Here is a 21,966-nt window from a genome sequence, read left to right as displayed (position 1 = left end):
TTCTATTTCAGGTCTTGAGGGAAACACGATGCTTGAGGAAGGTTCTCCTTGTCAGGGCTTCTGGGCACACAAGAAGCCCTTCTCTCATTTTATTTTATTTTTTCTTAGAGTATTTCCATCCCATATTCTTTCCATTCCACCTCTACCTCTGCACAGATACATGCATTAGTTTGCAGTTTCTTACCATTGCTTATTTATTGTGCATTAATAATTTATTGGTTTAGGCATGTTGTTTAATTGTGCCAATTTATGACATTCACACCTCTCTTTTATATACAGTATGAACGAATGGACTGCAATTTGCTGCATCACATTGTAGAGGGAAATAATTTTCCAAATCCAGACATTTCTTGTTCACTTATGAAGAAAGTTGTTAAGTGTTGAAATTCCGAAGAGAAAACCCAGGTACACAGCCATTATTAAAATGGTTGACTACATCATTCTTTCTTGTAATTGCTGTTATTTAAAAGAGCCTTGGAGCTGCCTTTCAATGTCAAACCATTTTCCCAAGATATTGACAAATGGGTATAATATTATTTGAGGTCACAGCTCCTGTCAAAATGAGTACCACATGTCCAAGGTTAAAATAGTAATTCAGAATTTGTTCTGCATGGACCCATTTTACTTGTCATATTTTAATGCTGGGGCAAACTAGGGACTAATCCTGCAATTATAATTAGCAAAGTGCGTAAATTGACTTCAAAGAAATTTGTGATGTTAGTCTAACTATTAGAGGTCAGATTTAAAACACTATCAGTCAAGAAAGCCGTGACTTATTAACTCATTGTTGTTTCATGCACTGAAATATTGGCCTCTTTGGCTGATATTCTTTCAAATATAATGGATCCTTTCCAAGCCTTAAGCATTCTGTATCCAAGCATTATGTAGCCACCTTCCATTGACCAATTAGGAGCTGGCTGGCAAATATTTTTTAATAAGTACATGATCTTGAATTGAGGATAGACCTATTAACTGAGCAGCAACACTGAAGACTAAGTGAACCTTATATTCCCATATTCTCTTGCTGATTTGAATGACACATGGGGGAAAGTCTACCACTCTGTTGCAATGGAACTATTGTTTGCAACTTGGCTCACACAGGAGACAGCAGTCAAAGTGCAGAATGGATGGGTGGGGGCCCTGAAGTCATGGGCTAGATGAAAGCCATGCGGCAAATTAATTCTTTGCCAATAGATGCCCAAATCAACACTAGACTCTCAGATTCTCCTAGGATCAACTACAAGGTATCCCATCATGTCACATTTTGTCCCTCCCATCACTAAAAGCCTAGTTGTCCTGAAATCTCAGGGCCAAACCCGAAACCCTTTCAGTTTGACAGGAGTAGCCCCTGACAGTGCCATTAAGAGGTCTCATGATGTCAGTAAACATGATGCATTAAGCATTGGTCACAGGTTCTCAGAGCATATTAGCCCAAAACAGGGATGCAAAGAATATTTGAAGACTTGCAGCAGGATAAAAAAAATGGAGCTTCTTGGGTGTCAAGAAACCCTGATGAGACAAATCCTGGTCCAAATTCTGAGAAGCCCTTTCCACCTGGATCTTCAAATACACCAGGGATTGTCCATATGGGCTAATAGGTCCATGTCCCCACCCCTCCTGGCCTCACTGTTTGGATGATGAAGACCCAAGACCCTGGGCCCAGGTCCTGACAATCCTGGTAGACTGGACACGGATCTAGTGGATACAGCTCAATTCTGGGGTAAACAGCCTTTACTCCAGGTCAATTTGATACCTGATTTGCAATGGAGTTTCCTGGAAATTCCACGGCAAACTCTGGCTATTTATGTAGCATCCACAGAACTCCTTACCTTGCTTTATCACTCCCACTGAGAAGCCACCCATGTCTGACATGCAAATAGGGCACCTGGCCATATGGGTGCAGCCAGGTGCCCTGATTCCATATCAGACACAGCAATTGTGTGTGTGTGTGGGGGGGGGGGGGTGCTTCACAGTAGGTGCGATAGCAAGGAAAGGAATGTGCACCAGTAGTGGTATCTATCAACCAACCAAACTCTTATTATTACAGTCAATGACTAACTTGTGCTTAAAGCATTTATTAAAGTCAAAAATAAAGCTGGAAATAATGTTTCAAATCACAGAATCATAGAGTTGGAAGGGGCCAAATGGGCTACTGAGTCCAACTCCCTGCTCAGTGCAGGATTTCCAGCTGAAGCATCCCCAGCAAATAGCTGTCCAGCTTTTTGAAGACATCCAGCGGAGAACCTATCACCTCCCTAGGCAATCAGTTCCATTGCCAATCTGCTCTCACTGGCAACTATGCCATTTCACTAATGCACTTATGTGCTACATTGTTGTAAGTGTGTGCATGAGAAAGAGAAGTGGGGGAGAGATCATCTTTCTTACCATTCATCTTGAAAAAGAAATAGCAGGCTAGGGAAGCAGTTCATCCCGGGTGCAAACACCACGGCCAACTTTCAGGCAAATCAGCAAATGCTTCCCTGTGGTACGATCCACAACTATTGATGTCCATGTAGATGTGGGGGAAATAAAACAAAAACCACAGCAACAAATACCCAACACTTTTATCACTTCTGGAAGAGCCTCAAATAACTCCAACTGCTACAATGGCACAGCTAACATTAATTAAATTCCCCAGTACACCTATAAAAAGTAAGCAAACGGTCCCATAAAGTTAAAAAGTCAGGTTGACCAGCTAACCCTGCACAAAATATAAGGAACAAAAGGAAGAAAGCTGCTGGGACTGAAGGGGCTAGTCAAACTGTTTGCCCTGCCTCCTTATGCCAGTGTGGGGTATGCCCGCATCCTCCAATCTTGTGACAAAACAGTCCAGGGCTCTTTTGCACTGCACATTTTAAACACTCTCATTCCGCTTTAACTGCCATGGCTCCATCCCAGTAGTGTCACGAGGGGCTGCAGACCGCACCAGGTGACACCCTAAAGGAGGGTGACACCACTGCTTTTCAAACACCTATCTTTTGGCAGAAACTGGTTGTGGCATTCATCTACTTCCCTTTAAAAGGCTTTAAGAGGTGGTGGGAGTGGAGTGAAGCTCAGTGGGCAGAGAAAGGAGAGGTCCCAGGATTTTTTGAAAATTAAAATTTCAAATTTTTTAAATTTAATTTTTAAAAAAAGTTGAAATTTTAAACATTTTTATTCTTTTTATATTTTCTTTTTTAACCAAATCTTCACTATTTATATGTAAAGGGGGGATGTGGCGGCTTAGTGGTTAAGATGCCAGTTCTGATGACTTCAAAATCAAAAGGTTGGCAGTTCGAGGCCTGAGTGCTGCATGATGGGGTGAGCTCCTGTCACTAGTCCCAGCTTCTTCCAACCTAGCAGTTTGAAAGCATGCAAATGCAAATAGATAAATAGATACCACTTCAGTGGGAAGATAACAGGGCTCAGTGCAGTCATACTGTCCACATGACCACCAGAGCAGTCCTCAGACAACGCTGGCTCTTCGGCTTAGTACAAAGATGAGCACTGTACCCTACAATCGGTTACAATTAGACATTCCTTATCAATGGACTACCTTTACCTTTATATGTAAATACATTTAAGTTGTGCATATGATATTGTCATTTGAAGGTATACTTTTAATTTTACTAGTTGTTGATGACACAACTATTGGCATGACATTCAGTGGTATATGGGAATTACGGTTGATGAGGAACATTAATGTAAAAAAAGCATTGCTAAGGAATCAGTATGGTTTGAAATGGGAGGAGGAGGTCAATGGGAGGGTGACACCATGAGTGATCACACCAGGTGACACCAACCCTAGGGATACCACTGCTCCATCCTATGGATTTTGTGGTTTGAAGTATGAGGAGGCACTTCACCCCTCTTGCTGAGAGTTCTGAAAACCCCTCCTTCAGTCCCAAGCTCCAGGTTTCCATAGGATAGAGCCATGGTGGTTCAAGAGGAATATAAGTGTGCACTGTGAAATTCCTGCTGGGACAATGGAATTCCTGCTGAGGGGATGGAATTACATGAGAATAATTCCTCCAAACCAGGTTTTTCCATAAAGCTTTCCTCAATGAAATAATTGTTATTTAGTTCACTATTTTGCATATTTAAATCCCTTTTCCCAACCCTATTTCCAGTTTACCCTTTGGGAGAAAACATATAAATGCAAACCTAGTTGTTAGTTTTAACTAGAGTAGACCCATTGAATTAATGAGAAACTGGTAAACCAACATTCTGTTGATTCACTGAGTCTGTTATACTTAGGACTAATAATTGGATTTGAGCTGTAGGTGCCAATGTATTATCAATATATTTTCCCTAGAGAGGAAATTATCACGGGGAAGTAGGTTTCTATAAACCAGGGGAAATGGCATCTGCAGAAAGAGCTAAACATGCACCTCTAACAACATTCTGAGGCCTGTTACAGACTGCCAAAATAAAGCTGCTTTAGGTCTCTTTGGAGGTATGCTATTTAAATGATGCATGGGTCCTAAGAGTCCGGAGGTCGCGCCAAAGCCACACTCCATTCCTAAGCACTGAAGTGCAGCTTTGGTGCAACTTTCGGATTCTTAGGGTGCATGCATCATTTAAACAGCATACCTCCAAAGAGACCCGAAGCAGCTTTATTTTGGCAGTCTGTAACAGGCCAGATTTCTTTTCTCTTTTTTTAAAAAAGACCTCACACTTTTTATTTATTTAAAAATATGTTACGTGAGAAATGTTTGCAGATCTCTCACAACACTTAGTTTGATCTTAATATATTTCAAATATCATGCTGAAATAAACGTAGTATGCCTCTGACTCCTCTTCAGAGGGAGCTTTGTGTCCAGATACTGGAACATTCCATTCTATATTATAAATCTATATGCCACATTAAAACTTTAAATTTTCCTCCAGATAATGTTGCTTTACAAGTCCCAATAGCTTGGTTTTTGCCTAAAAGAATCAGCCCCTATCAGTAGAGTTAGAGGCGATTACATAGCCCCATAGTCAGTCAGACATTTAGAATTTCTGTGGCTCAATTAAGCATGTACAGCATGCCACAGCCACTGAGGCTCTGTTTATTCAGTGAAAGTGCTCTGTAATTTATTTAAAATAATCCATCTTTAACAAATAAAGAGGTCTTTGATGGCCCATTGCTGCAGGCATCCATTTAAACGCTCCGTCTTGACGGACTGTTTTGCTGGTTTAAGTTAAATACCTGACAAAAGCGATTCAGATTTTTGGGTGGAAATCAGACTTTGTATGCATGGTATTTATTTTCCTTTACACCAGTAACCAGTTAGCATTTCTTTTTCTCCCAGCCAATTAGCCATTGGAATGATTAATGTTTTTTAGTTCTGATAATAACAAATTGTGACAGGCTACTATTTCTTTGGAGCTGTAAAATACGTAGGAATTGTGTTCCCTTTTTTTGGTATCGTGCTAACAAGGAACTGTGTCAAATCTGTTGCATGTGCATTGGAAATTAAATTAGGTATTTATGCACGTAAGAAAAAAAAAAATCTTTCCAGAATGTAAGAAATAAAAGGTCATCCTTTTCTCTCCCCTTCTCGATCAGTTCAGAACAGATTAATTCATCAGATGACTTGGTGTATTTAGGTCAACTCTGATTATCAAAGATTGCAGTTTAAGTCATTTGTAAGTGGTGTTACTTGTTACACTGGAAAATCCGCAAGCTAGGTTTTCTCTCCCTCTGATGAACAACATGCCTGGGGGAATAGAAGAAAAGCACAGTGCTAAGTTTTCACAAGGGATTCAAAGTGTTTCCTTTGGTTAGAGAACTAACTTTTCAGAGGTTAAGGAATAATATAATTCTAAGAGCCATAATGGTTTCTCTTGTTTGGCATTCAAATAGTTTATTTCTGTCTTCTCCAGAGAATCAGTGAAATAAATCCTCATGCATCATGCCAAGCTCCACAGGATTCAAATCAGTTTTGTACTTGCTGTACTACTAGGAAAACTGTCCAGGTCCTAGTGCAGAACTTTTTCTGGTTCTCAGATTCAAGTAATCTCAGCAAGACAGTTCTGTTAATTCTGCTTGGTATAAAGCTTCAAGATCTTCTGTACTCCTTCAGTCAGAGTACCTTATTGCTGAGAAAATGGCCTGTTTTGCCTGCCTGCTTGCCTAGCAACTCACCACCTCCAGGTATTTGCTGCCAGCACTTCAAGCAGAGTACCTGACACTTCCAAAAGTGTTTACAGCCAGATTCAAAACATAATTGCATTCCAGTACTTGGATGGAAGCTGAATTATAGCTGAACCATGTTGTTACTGATTGCTTTTAAGTCAGCTTTGACTCATGGCAACCCCACGGATGACACACCTCCAAGACCCCCTGTGTTCAAACACTCTGCGTAGTTCCTTCAGGCTCCTAGCTGTAACCTCTTTGATTTAATCAATCCATCTTGTGTGCAGTCTACCTCTTTTTCTCCTACCCTCTACCTTTCCTAGCATTATTGTGTTTTCTAATGAGCCATGGCTTCGCATGATGTGGCTGAAGTAAGACAGCCTCAATTTGGTCATCCTTGCTTCTAGGGAAAGCTCAGGCTTTCTCTGTTCCAATTACCATTTATTTGTCATCCTGGCCATCCATGGTATTCTCAGCACTCTTCTGCAGCACCACATCTCAAATGAGTTGATCTTTTTTTCTGTCAGCTTTCTTCCCTGTCCAGCTCCCACATCTATACATGGTGATGGGAAACAGTAGCATCACTAGAGGAGGTGCGGGGGTTATGGCCCGCACTGGGTGACACCTCAGAAGAGGGGTAACACCTGGTTGCACTCTCCCAACTGTGGTGGAGTGGAACTGATGATCACAAGAAAAACAGCCTTTGTTGTTTAGAAAAACAAATAAATTCAACCTAGAAATCCTGGCTATGTTCTGGCATTAGTGCATGGCTCTCAATTATTGGTTTGCTAAAGGTGTTTGTTTGTTTTTAATACTGGTGTATTATTGTGCACTTTCCTTCTGTAGAGCATGCCTTTTAAAAGTGGTGGTATAAAAGAAGAATCCCTACCTGTTTTGATCCTTACTGGTCCAAATGTTTCCTGATGCTTTCTTTCTTTCTTTCTTTCTTGATTGATTGATTGATTGATCGATGCTTGGGGTAGCTACTGCAGAAGGCTACCTGGATCATGTGGTAAGCAGGTGGTTAACAGAAGCAGGCTGTCATATCATGTGATGTGTCTCCGCTTACCAGGACCATTCTCTCTGTGAATGCTGTACCAAAGAGAGTACAAGATGAGAAGATAACCCAATTGAGGTCATCAGGCTAGCTCTTTCTAGGGCCTGAATCTGTGGTCTCTTACACAAGAGAGTGGGCACTGTTCCACAAGAATTACTATGCAATTGTAGTATTTATGGAGGGAGCCAACATGACATAGTGGTTTGAGTGTTGGGCTATGACTCTGGAGACCAGTGTTCAATTCCCAACTTGATTACAAAGGCCACTGGGTGACCTTGGGCAGGTCACATGCTCTCAGCTTCAGGGGGAGGCAATGTCAAACCTCCTTTGAACAAATCTGGCCAAGAAAACTCCATGATAGGTTCGCCTTAAGGTGGCTATAAGTCATTAATGACCTGAAGAAACACAACACAACACAACATACACACAGCATTTATGGAGTGACCATGGCATGTTTTAGTGAAATCTGTGGCCATGAGGGTAGGGAGCTTCTCTTTACAGCTGATCATTGCCACCTTCCACTCTTTGCCTCCTGACATGATCAGAAATGCAAAAGACGAATAAGGCTATATCTACCCCTATTGGCAAAAGGCTTCTGCACCACAAATGGGATTTGCTTTCCCAGAAGGCCTTGAACTTGTGATTGGTGCCCTCAATGCCCAGGTGTGAAATGGGGACATCATTTTTCTGCAACACCATGATTGGAGGAGTAACAAGAGGGTTTAGTGGTATTGCCATGGGAACTTGGAGGTAGCAGTTGAATATGAGGATGTAAATCCTTGAATATTTTATCCTTTCGTGCAGTATTTGGGGGAAAAACACATTCCTCCACAATATTCTCCCCATATTTGAAACTCCCAAAGCAATGGGCAGGAATTATTCTGCAGAGAAAAGCAATGTGTTTTCTGCACCAAAAATAGATATTCTATAGAAGCAAGAGTGTCTTCTAAGGAAGCCCATTTTCTTCAGAGAAAACAGTTTTTCTTCAAAATAACCCATCTGTTTTTCTCTGCAAAATAATTCCTGTGCAACATTTGGAGACGCTGATAGCCAAGATAAAATTGTGCAGAATTGTTATTGGTCTATTAGTCTTGGGGGGGGGGGGGTCAAATTGTTGGGAAACTCATATTTTGACTTGGAAATGAATAACTGTGAATATTCCTTCTATCCCTACCCTTGGTACTGTCACTATTTTTGAAGGCCCTTGTGCTTTGTCCACAGAATACCTTGAAGTCAGCATAAATTACACAGTCATGCTGATTTAAGGTAGTTGCAACCTTGTTGTGTTGATAAAATGACCCATTTAATTTGACTTCCACAAATTACTTAGTGTAAGGATATATTGGCAGGCCATATTGAACATCATGGTATGATCATGCTTGCTATTAAACAGATACAGATTTGAGATAGAGGCATTAATTAATTAATTAATTAATTAAGCAAGCTCAGACTCCTGTCCAGCTAACTATATTGCTGCCTTAAAGAGGCTCTTTGTTTGAAAACATTATACCTAAGTAAAGGGTAATAAGGCACACAATTATTCTTTTTTCAACCCCCAAATATTGTAAACATGGTACTTAATTGAGGATGCAGGAAGAACTGCATCCATACAGCAGAAGTGAGTTGTGTGTGTAAGTGGAAGAAATAACAGAAATTATGCTGTATAAGGTATTGGATGCTTTCCAAATATATTTTTATGCATCATTACTATTTTATAGGGAAAAGAAAAGCCCTCCAGGCATGGCTGGCAAACTTTGGGGAGATATTTTGGAAAATTGTAATGTGTGTGTGATGCATGCACAAAACCTAGATTGTATAACACTTTGTCTATGATTCTTTATGTTAAAGCATGTTATCATTTGGTCTTCTTGGTTTTAGAACAATTGTATTTTTCAAGTAATCATTTAACATATTAGTTTGTAAACTTATTATTTAGGGAGATGAATTCATTGGATGAATTTCATTAATAGCAACATGTGCAGAAATTACAGACTATTTAAAGGTGTATTTTTTAAAATAATAATAACATGTACAATGTCTACTATATTTCTTCAGCCAATTTACAGGTAATGTGTTTTAATATAAAATTTGTAGAGGGGAGAGGGAGTATTGTTGCCATTAGGAGGGGGGAGAAATTCATTTGGTTCATATTTTAATGCAAAGCTACATAATTCAGATTCCCTAAACCAATGCACAAATAAAAACACATTTAGACTTCAATATTTGCACTTCCTCAAATTTTGTGATGATTTTCTCCAGTAAAATCTGTAGAAAAATGCGTATAACAGTGAAAATAATCTCCAAACCAGTATTAGGAAAATTGCTTATAAAAGTGCAAATTTTGTACTGCTCACAAAAAAAAAACACAAAACAAACATTTCGTACTGCTCACAAAAATGTGACCAAATTTTTATGGACACTTTTTGGGTCTCTCCCTTGAGACTGGAGTGAGTCCCAGGTAGAGGAGACACACTGAATCAATAGCATTTGCATAAACATTGATTTATTGAATTCCCTTTGATTCAATGGACTTACTCTAATTGGAAGTCACAATTGGCTTTAGACCAGAATTCAAACTTAGGATCCTCTATCCTAGCCTAGTGGGAGGGTGTCACAAGACGATTATGAATACATAATTCCCTCACTTTGGAGTCAAACTAGATATGACTATTATTCATTCTTTAGCCTTTGTGTAGCTGTTCCTAATACAGTGTAAACAACAAGTAGGATGGGGACAATCTAGATTTGAACCAATGATTTTGGGAGGAGGAAAATTTTGCCCCAGCTACAATCTGAATCAACGGAGTTTTTGCAATGCAAGAAAACCAACGAAGGCCTAAAAGCATTAATAAAAACAAATGAATTGATTTGGCTGAAGCATTGTGTCAGACTTCTGTTATGGGAATCCCTGATGCAGAGGTTCTGCTTCAATTGATTCCCAAAGGATGGACTAAGTGAGCATGTTTCGACAGGTAAAAGCAGAGCTTTTCCCAGGGATACTCACAGCAGGAGTACTTATCCTGGTTTTGTCTCACCTATCTGCCATCCTGATTCCTCCATGGGACAGAAAGATGAGCCTACCGAGATTCTGTTATCTTTGGGGGACGCCCTTCTTTAGTTCCCACCACTTTTTCAGGTGTGTTTGATGGGATCACAAAAGACAGCCTTCTCCATAGTACCTCCCATGCTTTGGAACTATCTCCCAAGAGAGGCAAGGAGGGCTCCCTCCTCGCTGTCAACTGAAAACTTTTCTGCTCCAACCGGCTTTTTGAAATTGGCTTTTAACAGAGTGATGTTCTCCGATTTTTTAAAAAAATGATTTGTTTTAAATTGTTTTAATTCTATGGGGAATTTAATAGCATTTTAACAATACCTCTTTATATGTTTTTATTTATGATAGATAACTCTTGAGTTCCAGTACTGGGGACATGGAAAGATATAAATTAATATATAAATATAATAACAACAATCTTGCTGGTAAGGCCTGATAATCATAATTGTGATATGTCCCTAGAGCCATCACCTTGGCCTAAACTTGGAACTCACTATGGAATTCTGGGATTTGTAGTTCTGTGAGATATTTTGCCACAACAAACTACAAATTCCTGGATTCCATAGCATGGAGCCATGGCAGTTAAAACAATATCAAACTGCATTACTTCTGCAATGTGGCAGCAGCCTAGAACTATAAAGCATCTTTCTTCCAAGGTGCATGAACATCCCTGAGCTTAACTATTGTTTTGGGGATTACACTTTAATATTCCTTTGAGGTTTTGAGTAACAGTTGGTGCTTGGGTTTAGGGTAAAAAGAAAAAAAAGGCTTGTATGAAAAAGTGTTTCCTCTCCTCCATTTTACCTGTTCCATCCACTATTAAAAATAAAGCAAATGACTTCCAAATAGAAATGAATACCAAAAACTCATTTGTTACACTGGCATCTGTTTCTTTACTATTAATCAAATGAAACAACAGTGTCCCATTTTTCTCAGTTTTTGTTCATTACAAAACAAATTTACATCTCCTGTAAGTCATGAATACCACAAGGGTGTCCACAAGCCAAATCTACTCAAGCCTGCAAGCTGCAGACTTGGTCCTTTAGGAGGAGTATTTGTAACCCCATCTAGAGTAGATCAAATGCAACTCCTGGGTCAAGTTCTCTACCCTGAATAATATCTCTGTTTTGGGGGGCTAAGCTTCATTTCACTAGACTTCATTATAAGATTAAAGCAATGGATTTTAAAAGTGTGCAACTTTTGGAATAAAGAATTGCATTGAAGGAACCTCTCAGAAAGACTATTCTCCTTTAAAAAGAAGGTATCCATTCACCATGTGGCTTGTTTTTACCTGGAAAAACAGATTTTCTGTTGCTTCTACTGCACTTTTGGACCAAATTTTGGAGGAGAGGGAGAAGCTAGGGAAGGTTCCAAGGAAACTTGCTAATGAATCTATGGAGGTTGTCCAGTCGCCTGCTGTAACCACTGCACCATACTGATAGTCTAGTGTATAAACTAGAATGTTCTTTTCATTGACATTTGCTTTTAAATGCATGCTGTGTATTTTTCATCCACATTCCTGGTCATGTGAATCATGTAAGCATCCACTTCCAGCATTTCTTTTAAATAGTAGTACCGTAGATTGAATTTTAAATATATAAGGCTAAATCAAATGTTAGTCCTCCTTACTGGATTCATAGAAATCAATGAGATTTAAGTTAGTTTTAATCAATAAATCCAATGCAGTGGGTCTCCTCCAGGATTTAGCTGAGGGATGGGCAATGTGTGGGTTTCCTGAAATTCTTGGACTTCATTTCCCAATATCCCTTATCATTGGGAATACTGATTAATTCTGATGGGAACTGCAGTTTTCCAATATCTGGAAGGATACAAGGTTGTTGTTATTTGCCATCAAGTTGGTTTCAACTTACAGCAACCCTATGAATGAACAACCTCCAAGAGACCTGGTCATCAATAGGTCTTGCAAGTTCAAACTTCTTCTATGCATCTCTAATGCAGTCCTCCTCTTTTCATATTGTCTTCCATTTTACTAAGCATTATTGTCTTTTCCAACAAATCATGTTGTCTCATGGTGTGTCCAAAATACAATAGCATCAGTTTGGTCATGCTGACTTCCAATGAGACTTCCTGACCCATTTTTTAAAACCTTTGTGACAATCCATGGTGTCTATAAAACACTTTTCCAGCACCACATTTCAAATGAGTTTACTTTTCAGCTTTCATCACTGTTCAACTTTCACAACCATACAGCAAAATTAGAAATATGATGGCATAGATCAGTGGTTCCCAACCTTCCTAATGCCGCGACCCTTTAATACAGTTCCTCATGTTGTGGTGACCCAAACCCATGAAATTATTTTTGTTGCTACTTCATAACTGTAATTAAATAGGTGTTTTCCAATGGTCTTAGGTGACCCCCATGAAAGGGTCATTCGACCCCCAAAGGGGTCCCGAACCACAGGTTGGGAACCACTGGCATAGATGATCCTGACTTTGGTATTCAATGATATGTCTTTACATATGAGATTCTTATCTAGTTGCTTCATAGCTGCCCTTCTACTGTCTCCATTGTGACTGGTGACTGAGCCAAGTAATAGAAAATCTTTAACTATTTAGGTGTCTTCATCCACTTTAAAGCTATGCAGATCATCTTAGGTCTTTGTTTTCCAGCTGGAAACCATTCTGTTTTTCCATATTCTGTCTTGATTGTGACCTCTTGTCCAGAGTACAGGTTACATATCACAGCAATCAAATGTTGCAGCACAGCCATTTATTTTAGAGCGATTCATACTTTTTCATCAATAAAACACCAGTTGATTTTCTTTTGAAATTGTTTGGTGTGCTTCCTTAGCCAATGTATGTTTGCACTTGGAAGCAGAAGATGGGAAAGTTCCATACTCTCGAGAAAAACAAGCCTGAGAACTGATTGTGGCTCAGTCCATGAACTGGTAATATCAAAAAACAGAGTAAAGAAGACTGTTTAATCAATCACAGAGCCAAAATAGAATCCAGGGAATATATCTGTAGAATTTAAAGATTATAGAAAGAACAGATATGTACTACTAAGATTAATTGCCTGGGAATTTGAAAAAATCTAGATCAAACCAGGGACATGATCAAGAGGGAATGCTAAAAGACCTTGTCTTTAGCTGAAAGCTGCAGACCCTATCTGCACTTAAAGACAGGTGAAAAGCAAAAGTAAGAGTTGAAAGAAATAGAGCCAGAACTTCTTTCTTTGAAAGTGATTTTTCTGTTAATTAGGTTCACTTAAGAGATTTGGCTTTCTGAAATAGCATGATGTTGCTTTTTGTAATGTCAGAATAAAGAGAAGTAAATTGAAAGACAAAGTGGGGCAGTTAACGTCAATTTTAACTGAACAAGATGAGCAGCCAATGAGACGGAAAGCTTCTTTGATAGAAAGGACTCTCGTCTCTCCCTCCTTCTTCTCATGCTGCACTGCTAGCCATCTGTTGATAATTATTGTCCAGTCTCTGCTGAGAACTTGTGATATTTAATATTTCCTCACCACTTGAACAAATAAGCGATAATAACTGCAAGGTAGTTGACCACAGGAGTAGAAAGATGTATAGCATGAAAGAGTCAGTGTACACCTTGGTTTATGAAAACAACTTTGTTTTCTATTAGGGATTAGGATAAATCTTAGCCCTTGAGGTCTGAGAGAATAGGCGCATTGAGTTATACAATGTCAAGGGGGGATGGGGGGAAAGAGTTATGCTTTTAAAACCACAAATATCAAAGGGCTTTATAAAAAGAGAATAAATATCTCCATGCTTTTTCTCATGTCAATATTTCATTTGTACTGTCTTCAACTTCGACTCAAAGAGTTTTTACAGCTAAGGCTCAGAAATATTTCTATTATATGGACTTATCAATTTAGAAATATGCTTCTTGTTTGACTATAGAACAAAATTGTGGTATAGATCTCCCTAAGAAGAAAAAGATAAATTTCTGAACCTGTGGTTTCTCTTGTACTTAACAGGATTACTATCACGATGAGTGTCATTACCTTTGCAGGGGATTCTGACCTAGAGGCATTCAGTCATAATTGCACAAATAATAGCTTTGCCCCACTGGTTCCTCAGCCAAAGAAATAACATCACAAAGAGGCTACAAAATTTCTGTGTCATATAGATTATGAGATCATGCTGCATTTTCTGTTTTAGGCAGCTGGAATTCATAACCAGGTTATAGTCTGTGAACAAAAGGCTTTGGTAAGTGAAGAGCTAGAACACTGACAAATTCTATCATGAGCCCAAAAGTACAGAAATTGGAAGTTTAAATGCCCATGTGAGTTTCAACACCAGGTAAAATCGTAAAACTGGGTAGTTAAATTTAGCCTTCTCTATCAAAGAGCTCTGGTGCCACAGCAAACTACAAATCTCAGGGTTCCATAGTACTGAGATGTGATAGTTAAAGCAGTGTCAAACTACATTAATTTTGCAGTGTGGCAGCAGCCTTAGCTGCAATACATTCTCAGTCTTTCAGCCTTAATCTTCTTCCTCTATACCAACTAGGAACCATCAGCACACAAGTCAGATCAAGCCAGCCAGGTCTCCACACTGAGGTGGCCAAAGATCCCTCCTCCAAAGCCTCTTCTTTGAGATGAACAACAAGTGATGAGGCAACAGATCCATAGAGAGCTTCCAAATGTATCATGTATATTGACAAGTCATGGCTTGATTGCAAAAATTATCACATTCTGTTCCCATGTTTTAGAGACAGCATGGCAGACTACGACTCTGGAGACCCAAGTTCATATCCCAGTTCAGTCATAGAAATCAACTGGGTGACCTTTATCAAATCACACTCTCTCAGTCTCAGAGGAAAGTAAAAGCTGAACATATCTTGCCAAGAAAATACTATGATGGGGCTACCTTAGGGTCACCATAAATCAGAAATTATTTCAAGGCACACAACATTGCTCTTCTATTATCTGGCTTAAGTGTGGGTTAAAATGCTTTAAAATATATGTGTTTAAGACAAAGCCTATGAGAATGGGAGTAACTTAGGCCCTATACAGACCAACCCAAAAGGCCGGCCTATGGGTGGAGTTGAGACACAGCATCCTAATGATGACTCTGCCCTCCTGACTCTGCCCTCAGGGTGCCACAATGTCACATGCCACTTCAGATAGCACACACCACCATGGCGCACCTCCGGTGCTGTATCCAGATGAAGCAGTAATGAAAGGGCACCATACAGCTGTGTTGCCGTGGCTATGGTGCATACCAAATACTTGTGGATTGGTCTATCATGACCACCTTTGGAGGATGCAAAAAGGAGCCATGGCATGAGGTTGCTGTGGCCCTGATCCAGCCAGAAAAGGAGCAGTCTGTAGAGCCCCTTAGTACAAATATCCAGAGCCAGCAATCTCAAAAGGCTCTGACTATGTCTTTGGGGCATAGCAACATCAAATCTCATTTTTTTTTCATCCTGTGAGAAAAGGAAAAGTAGACATCATTGAGTTGTACTCATGATAGACCAACCCACAAGTATTTGGTATGCAGCAAGATGTCTTCAGATTGTGTACCAAATGCTATGAGGGTCCAGCTGTTCTGAGTGAAGGTGGCACCCGCTATTTCTACTATAGGCTCAAACAACTAAGATATGTAGCACATGAGGCAGACCTGTATAAAGCCCACCTCAAGCCTTCAGACTGCCATGAATTCCCTAATGTCACATAAGTCTGGGATTGTCAAAAAGACTTGAGGCGGGACATATATAGGCTTGCCTCACATATATTGGCTGGTCTTCAGCTGATCTAGCGAAAAAGAAGGCTTTCCCCAATTGCAGCTTGAAAAATGTGGCAACTGTAGCTTGAAAACCCTGAAGAGGTAGATTCAATGGGTTCTGAGACCACTCTGTGGTTAAAAGACAAAATAGCCAGTGTTCACTTGTAAATGCAGGAGTTGCTTCCTCTTTGCGTTTGCTGGTTTGTGTCATATGGATGCCTGCCCATCCCTGATCTGACTCTCTGAGCAGACTGAGAAAAGGTGGCAGCAATAGCAATGCTCATTGTCCTGCCTCTGGCAGCAGGAAGCTGTAGAGCACCACTGAACTCATAAGTCTTAGAGACTCTGGAAGTGAGTTGTCTGCACATGCAACATGCCTAAATAATGGCAAAAAGAAAGGCAAAATGTCTTAAATTAGCATGTCTTTTTGTCAAATACTGTTTAGCTCCTGCTGCTGTGACAACCTGTGTAGGGCTTTGCTGTGACCTCTCTCTGGCAGTTGCCTTCTTGCCGGCAGAAGACCACAAGATTTCTTTCACTGCTATATATTGCATATGGGGTGGAGTTGGCTTGTGGTGTTGTTCAACTTCTACCTTAGCACATCAGTTGCTCTATTTGAAAGAGCCTCTACAATCTCTAATATTTACAATGATATCTAATCAAAATGTGAGGGGAGTCACTCCCAATAGAAGAAAGAAGTATCCAACGCTAAGATGAAAATGAAAAGGGAATCATCACTTCTTATCAAGGCCTAAGTAGATGTAAGGGATATCTTACTGTTGGGACTGTAAGTGTTGATGAAGAATGTTGTTTTAAAAAAGAGTATAGAATCCAGACTGACTGAAAAGTCCCAGTTTGTTTGTTTGTTTGTTTGTTTGTTTGTTTGCTGTTCTTTCCAGTTTCATACTGGGTTAAAGAACAGGACAGGAACAAAATTCGGATCTAATTTTATTTTAGGAATCCATACACATTTTGTTTATCCCAGAATATTTTCTGTCAGCTCCCAGTAGGTCAGAGACTTTTTATACTAGCTTCCAAGTTCAGTTTATTTTAACCCAGAATAAAACTGGAAAGAATAGGAAGTAAATCTAGGACTTTTCATTCAGTCTGGGTGAACTCTTAAGAAGTCTGGGTATTCGTTTCTTTAAACTGAACTCCATTGCTGTAAACTGAACTTGGAAGATTTAGCAAAGAATGGAATTGCAGTAGGAGAAAAGAAATGATAAACATCGATGGCTGAAAATCCTGAATGTTTAGCATGCTGATATGCGGCATAGAACAATTTCAGAATTCAAAATATTTCAGTTAAATTCACATGTAATATTAAAATACATTTATCACAGCAGTGCTTTATTTGGTAATTCATGAAAGGTTAAAAGTGTTCTTTGTATGGTGAAAAGGGTCCTTTTGAGTTCATCCCTGCCAGTGAAAATTCCTTTTAAAAACACATGGATATGACAGCTGATAAGTAAATGCAGAGGTTTCATAACAGGCACACCATAAACTAATTTTGAAATTCTTTCAACTGCATGGGTTGAAGATTGTTTGTGAAATTGCTCAAATGCTGCTGTATGTCATTCTGTGATCTCTTCAAGGGTAAATATGGGGTGGGAGAAATGGCTGTTCCCATATAACAATATTCACTTGCTAGTCAGGTATGAAGAACTATTTCTCATACAGGAGAATAGACATCCTTCTCAGGAGCATCCACTGGAAGTTTGTTGGGAAGGATGAGATATCATCTAATTGCCCCAATTTGTCAGTGATAGTCTATTAATCCACTGCCTTCCTACTTTTCATTGCTTTTAAAATGCCCCAGGTTCTCTCTCCTCCTCCCACTTTCCCCCTTTACTCTCAGCTTATGTCAATTGCTGCAAACCAGAATGTTTTAGGGGATAAGTAATTATTCATAAATGTTTTGAAGAGAAAGGAGGCAGATAAATGGTTTGTAGACTCTCCTCATCAAATATATTTCACTCTTCACAAACGTTTCTAGTGATGGAGCAGAATCCAAAATCAAGGGCCAGACAATGAATATCTGGTTTCTGTCTCCAAGATCCATTTTGGCTTTGACCCACATCTCACGACTGAGCTAATTTTTAAAAATTTGAAGGTTTTTTTGCGGGGGGGATTGCCATTCTATCCACTGTAATGAGAAGGGAATTTATAACATGCAACCTGTATGGCTGGATAAGCACTGCAGAAATAATGGAGTTTGACACTGCTTTAGCTGCCATGACTCGATGCTATGGAATTCAGGGATTTGTAGTTTTGTGAACTATTTAGCCTTCTCTGACAGATAGCTCTATTGCCACAATAAACTACAGATGCCAAGATTCCATAGCATGGAGCAAAGTCAGTTAAAGTGGTATCGAACTGCATTATTTCTGCAGTGCGAATGCAATCTATATTTCTGTGGTATTACCAATGACATGTTCAGGAAAGTATTCGTAGCTAAAGGTTGTACCAGTCCAAAATGGCATACAATTCAATTGTCCCAATTTGGAGGGACAGTCCTGATTAAATCTCTGCTGTCCCACTTTTTCAGCTATTTTTTTAAATGTCCCAATTTCTCTCACCTCCTACTTTCCCTGTCAGCTTACTTCAACTGAGGCAAACTGAGTTCAGACATCAAAAGTTGTTTGTATTCAATAAACTCAGTATGCAGAGAAGAGAGGAGAGGGTGGAATCTTGCCCTTCCCAGTAGGGTCAGGTAAAAGCAAACTGCCGCAGCATCTCCTATTTTGTGGGCTCCCTCATTCATAAATCTTGGTATCTTGTCCACACTCTGAGGTTGCTTTTTCACACATGTCCTGGTTCTCATCTGAAATGCTGGAAGATAAGGGCTGTGAAATTCTGGCAATGGGATGGAGTAGTCTAGGAAAAAGGGGAACAACAAGTGATCTATGTGATTGCTTAAGCACGTCTATTTTACAAGCTATATGTATCTAAATCCATAACGACAGAGTATCAAAAGACATCAATAAACAACAGTGTCCATCTGAAGAATAGGGTGATAAAAGTCCATATAAACAACGTCTCTAGTGTTGGCAGTGAATATAATTATCCTAGACTGTTATAGTGTAAGCTTGCTGCTCGTTGTTTGTAATGGGATGGAGTAACCTACATTAGTACTACTCAAGTGATGGTCCCTGAACTGGTGCCCATTTCTGAGCCTGCAAGTTTCCAGGAAAGAAAGAATCAGTTGTACCCAATGGGTACAAATGTAGTGGTGTTTGCTGGCAAATTGCAATAATAATAATAATAATAATAATAATAATAATAATAATAATAATAATATAAAGTCAAAGCCCAAACACATAGCCCGAAAAACCCACAAAATAATAATAATAATGCTGGTCCCCAACATAAGATAATCTGAAAGCAATGACTTGCATAGTGTCAAGAATCCCTCTGAATGTTCAGTAAATGCATGGGAACCCCCTCGTACTTTGGAGGGTGGAATTAATTTTTTTGTAAATTGTTATCAGAGCTTATTTGTTACCAATGCATTGTGTTTTTGGAGATTTCTCTTCTTCTCCCTTTTCCTCAATAAAATTGGTGTTTGAGCTGGACAGCATCTTGATGACAAATAGAAAAGTTTTTGTTCTAAAAACCTAATCTCTGTGTCACGGGGCTTTGTTTTGTTTTTCCCCTGGCACTGAGTTCTGTGCAAGGGTTGAAGCAGGAATATGTAGATTTTTCATTATTATTATTATTATTATTATTATTATTATTTTACAATCTTGAAAGCTGTATTGTGGGTGAGATAAAAGGTGAGACGAAATTATTTTATAAACACATTTTTTGCTATCTGTCCTTGTCAGTGAGGACAGTAACACAAAAGAGCCAAAAGGTTTTCATCCTTTCATTTCCCCCTTTTCTGTCTTAGCTCTTGGAGAGCAACAAATATTAACTGCTACTGCAATACTTCATTAAATAAATATTTGTGTAAATCACAGTGTGAATATGTGAAGTGCTTTGATGGTGAAGAGAAGTAGTTCCCCATGTCCTTGTTTCTTTTTTCAAACACAGAGCTGCAGTGCTAATATACATTGACCTAACTTTTGCACTCGTGCTGGTCTACATCAGCTTGAGTCCTCCACTTTTCCTTTTATTCATAATTGGTTTACAACTGAATTACTGGACAAAATACTGAGTTTCTATTACAATACAGCACTTCTTCTCATATGTGAGCATTTAAGGTTGACACCTGGGGTTTTCATCCTGCAGTTTTGAAAGAGGCCTCTGACACTGAGGGCAACCCTTCAGTGCCCCCCTCCTGCCCACTTTCATGAGATTCGTTACTGTATTCTCTGAAATGGAAAGACATGGCTCATGTTAAAACACATTAGTTAGGGAAGCAGTGCCCAAATATTTATTGAAATCGGAATCCCATTAAAGTGATGTCTTTAGTGTAGACGCTACACTGTTGTGTGTTTGAACTGACTTTGTATTCTGTAGGTTTCCATTTGTAACAATTTGTTGTTTTTTTTAAAAAAAGATGTAGGTGTTTTTAAAAAGATATAGGCCAGATGTAGGTGTAGGTTTTTTGTGAGAGGTCATTCCCATCCTTGGATAAAACTTTGTTCATGGTAACATAATAATAATAATAATAATAATAATAATAATAATACAGTCGACCCTTGTTATATGCTAGGGTTTGGTTCCAAGATCCCCCGTGGATAACAAAATCTGTGGATGCTCTGGTCCCATTAAATATAATGACATAGCAAAATGGTGTCCCTTATAAAAAAAAGGAAAATCAAGGTTTGATATTTGAAATTTATACTTTTTGGGAACATTTTCAAACCGTGGATGCTTGAATCTGTGTATAAAAAATACATGTATAGAAGGGCCGACTGTATTTCATATAGAGGTGTTTTGGCACAAATATTTCTTCAGCAGTTTCCCACTCATTTTATAGCTTTTTTTTTTTTGTGCCTTTTGTACAAGTTCTTTATTCTTGCTAAATAAACTGGTAGAATTTTTACACCTGTTTCAGGAAATCCATACTCCAGCAACATGGATAAAAAGGGAAGCCAGAGATAGGAGGAGAAAGCCATGTGCCCACTACACGTTTACAATTCTAGAGTCTTATGGCATTATTAAACAACCCCGGCAGGCAAACGAAAAGACATGTGTCTGTTGTTCTCCCTCCACATGAATCTCATTCTCTTCAGGTTGTAAAAGCTCATGTGAGAGTGTTGTAAAAGCATCATTTTGCCAAAGATTATTTCAGCTTGGCAAATGGGACGCTATTACGACACGTGGTCATTAACAATTGGGTTTAGGTTTATTTGTATCTATTTTTACCAAACAATTCTCTTATCAAACACCAATTCAACCTACACACTATTGGGGAGAGGAAAGAAGAAGGCACACAATCCATTACAAAGTAACATGTGAAGGAAATCTTTGAAAGCATGGTGGTTTACTAAATTTTGTTGTTGTTTTTAAAAAAATGTATACCCTGAAGTTTAGCAAATAAGCTGTGGTGATGTTATTTGTTTACTACAGTTTACCTCCAAGTTGCTTATGGTGATCGTGGAGGTCTAAAATGTAGTCTGTCCACTTCTGGATTAACCAGTCACAGTCCAAAGCAATATAATGGATGGGGGATAGCAAGATCAGGTGGCAGGGGTGGGGGAAGACAGATCAGGTGTCTTGTCTGCTGAGATCACTGCAAGATGGAGAGGAGAGACTCACTGCCTGGGAAGTGGAATTGCCCTGGAAGGGACCTATTGCACGAATGCAGTCATGGAGCAGCAGCACAATTGAGAGCCTGTTGACAGGTTTTGCCTGTCAATGAAAAGGTGCACAACAGGAATGAACTGAATGCAAGGCAGCAAGCAGCAAGATGGACACGACATTGTGTGATAACTACCAGGTAAAACCACTTTTATCTTGTTAAAATTCTACTCTTTAGCCTAGTGTGATAATTTCCTAAAAGTGAGCCATTCCCATCCACTTTAGTCCCAAGCAATGGTTATATATTCCATTTCTTGTTTTTCTTTTCTTTTACAATGTCTAGCTTCCC

At 39.2% G+C, this 21,966-nt stretch overlaps 1 long non-coding RNA gene across 1 annotated transcript; it reads right to left on the bottom strand.

Moving 5' to 3' along the window:
- Positions 1-7,060: 7,060 nt before the first annotated feature.
- LOC149312519 (uncharacterized) lies at positions 7,061-21,704 on the bottom strand. Its single transcript, XR_016281414.1, has 3 exons — positions 21,452-21,704; positions 18,506-18,803; positions 7,061-7,195 (listed from the first exon to the last, which is right to left on the bottom strand). It is a non-coding gene; the product is annotated as an uncharacterized LOC149312519 (long non-coding RNA).
- Between the last annotated feature and the right edge of the window lie 262 nt (positions 21,705-21,966).

The sequence above is a fragment of the Sceloporus occidentalis genome, unplaced genomic scaffold (assembly GCF_023333645.1).
Source record: "Sceloporus occidentalis isolate IW3139 unplaced genomic scaffold, rSceOcc1.0.p SCAF_5, whole genome shotgun sequence".
Lineage (NCBI taxonomy): Eukaryota > Metazoa > Chordata > Lepidosauria > Squamata > Phrynosomatidae > Sceloporus > Sceloporus occidentalis.
This window is presented reverse-complemented; position numbering and strand designations above follow the sequence as displayed.